Source organism: Chrysochloris asiatica, unplaced genomic scaffold, assembly GCF_000296735.1.
Source record: "Chrysochloris asiatica unplaced genomic scaffold, ChrAsi1.0 scaffold00001, whole genome shotgun sequence".
NCBI lineage: Eukaryota > Metazoa > Chordata > Mammalia > Afrosoricida > Chrysochloridae > Chrysochloris > Chrysochloris asiatica.
The window spans coordinates 53,169,822-53,172,534 of record NW_006408519.1 but is presented as its reverse complement, the minus strand read 5'-3'; the positions used below and the strand labels follow the sequence as shown (position 1 = coordinate 53,172,534).

The following is a 2,713-nucleotide window of genomic DNA, read 5'->3' as shown; positions in this document are numbered from 1 at the left end:
TTATTAACCAGAATATATTATCAGCAGGCATAGCTCCCACTCTGTCAAGCGTTAGGTCGGGCAGTGGGTCATGCCTCTTAACGTGCTGGTGTGTTCCTACCATGCAGTTTGAGGAGAGGCAGCAAGGAAACACATGCCCCAACACCCCTAGAACCTGTTAGATGGGGGTCCTGATGGTGGCAATGATCAGTAATAGCCACAGTTAAGGATACAGAGTTGTCACCAAAGAACCTACACTCAAACACTGAACATTTAATTCCTCTCCATGCTGTTTCAAGTCACCAGAACACAGGGTCCCCCAACACCCTAAATCTTCTCCTCAGCTCTTCTGTTGAAGAATTTGGTCTTCACGATGACAGGTTGTTGTTTTTTTGTGTGTGTTTTTTTGACAGGCTGTTTTGGGAGCTTTCCCTTCCCCAGAACTTTGTAGTAACCGATCGCATCACATCAATGATGGAAGCAGCCCCAATTTTATCCTGCTCACTGACCAAGGTCCACAATTTATCAAGGTTGACAGCTGGGCAGAAACTCTGGTTCCTCTTCAAGCGATAATGTCTCATACCCACCTTCCCAAAGTAACCTGGATGATATTTGTCGGAATTGATCCTATGGTGATGCAAGCTGCCAGCAATGCCCTGCCTCCAAAGTGCTACTGGTGCTTGCTGATGTGGCCATGGCCATGGCTCACATGGCCTCTAAATTTCCTGGTCTTCCGTAATCTGGATGACCTGCAGGCTGCCGAGACAAAAAAGACTTACTCGTAAGTTATTGTTCTTCATGATGTGCCACATGAATCTCAGGCTTTCTTCTGATTTTTCTGCTTTTTTCAGATTGTTCTTCCATCTTACTAGTAATGAGAGATTTACCTTCAAAGTCATTGATCCAGATCGACCCCTTTGCCCTTTCAGTGTATTGTCCATTCCTGAAACCTTAGCATGAATCTTTAAGCTTTCTGTTTGCGTTGATTTGGTCTGTTTGTTCTCATAGTGTTCACCTAAAGTTTTTTCTGTATTCTTGCTTTCTCCATTTTTCTATTAGTCCATTGAAGGTACCTAAATATCATTCTTTTGAATTATATCTAAGCTAGTTCCATTACCTTCTTTTCATCAGGAAAGTTTTCTGGCTCTGCATCTTGGTCATTAGTTTGAGCTACTTTCTCTTGTTTCTTCATGTGAAGTAAAATCTTCTGTTGTCTCCAAGTCATTGTGGTGGTGTTGTATTTGTATTGAATTGATAGCTGTATGTTGGTGTGTTCTTAGCTCTCACCCACTGTCACTTGGTGGGTACGATTAGAGCATGGAAATGTGGGCACCGTCTTCCATTTGTGAATCTCAGTTTAGGGTGGGCTTGCCTGGTGTTGGCTGATGTCTGTTATTGGTCAGTTCATACAGGAACAGGTATCGACTCATGTCCAGTGAAGCTGCAGAGGTGGCTAAGCTCTATGGGTGTGGTTGCTGTCTCCCATCAGGTGGGGCAAGAGGAGAAAACACACACAAGAAAACAAAACAGAACAAGCAAGCAAATGACAGCCAAGACAGAATAAAGTACAAAAAGAAACAAAAATTGGCAGCAACAAGAAAAAGAATATAACAACTAAAAAGAGAAAAGAGAGACAAGAAAATAGAGCTGTACAAGCGAAAATAAAAGGAAGAGAAAAAAAAACAACTTGAAAAACAAAGACAGGGAGATGAAAAGAGAAAGCGACTAGAGAGTATTAAAGAAAATCATGAGAAGAGGCAGGCTTTGTTGTTGTTAGGCGCCATCGAGTTGGTTCTGATTCACGACGACCGTAGGCACAACAGAATGCCACACTGCCGCTCCTTCTCCAGCCGCATGACTGTTATCCTCGAGCCCGCTGCTGCTGCCACTGCGCAATCCATCTCACTGGGGTCTTCCTCTTTTTTACTGACCTACCACTTTAGCAAACGTCCTGACAATGTGTCTGAAGTATAAAAAGTGGAATTTGGCCACACTGGCCCCTAAGGAGCAGACATTCTGGCTGTACTTCTTCCAATATAGATTTGTTTGTTCTTCTGGAAGTCTATGGTACTCTCAAATTCTTCTCCAACTCTATAATTCAGATGCATCAGTTCTTCTACACTCTTCCTTATTCATTTTCCAAATGTCACATGCAAATGAATGAGACTATTGAAAATACCATGGCTTGGGTCAGGTGCACCTTAGGCCTCAAACACTTTAAAGAAGTCTTGTGCAGAAGATTTGCCTATGGCAATAGATCATTTGATTTATTCAATGCTTCCTCCATGACTGTTGATTGTAGACCCAAGCAAAATAAAGTCTTTGACACCTCCAATCTTTTCTCCATTTATCATGATGTCATTTATTGGTCCAGTTGTGAAGATTTTTATTTTCTTTACTGCCGAGGACTGGCCTCGACACTGATGTTTGGTTCACGAGGTGGGGATATCTGGTGGCGATAGGGATAGCGAAGGAGGAGACACAGAGACACAACGAGAGAGGCAAAGAGACACCCCAAAACCAGAGTGGATGCATTACTGGCGTCCGGCAGATCCGGCGATATAAACATCTGAGCTATAAGGGCGGTAAGATCCCGCATAGTAAACATCTTAGCTATGCTGGCAGTACGCACCCCTTACTAGCTGGTCAGCAATGCATGCCTAGTCAGCCGTATAGCATGCTCTCCAAGCTGTAATGCACACCTGGTTCGGCCTGCGCCTCCGTTTAATTTAGG

General features: G+C 43.5%; 1 pseudogene; it reads right to left on the bottom strand.

Annotated features, from left to right (window-relative positions):
• Positions 1–273: 273 nt before the first annotated feature.
• Positions 274–2,713, bottom strand: part of LOC102831256 — a 17,619-nt pseudogene continuing 15,179 nt past the window's right edge.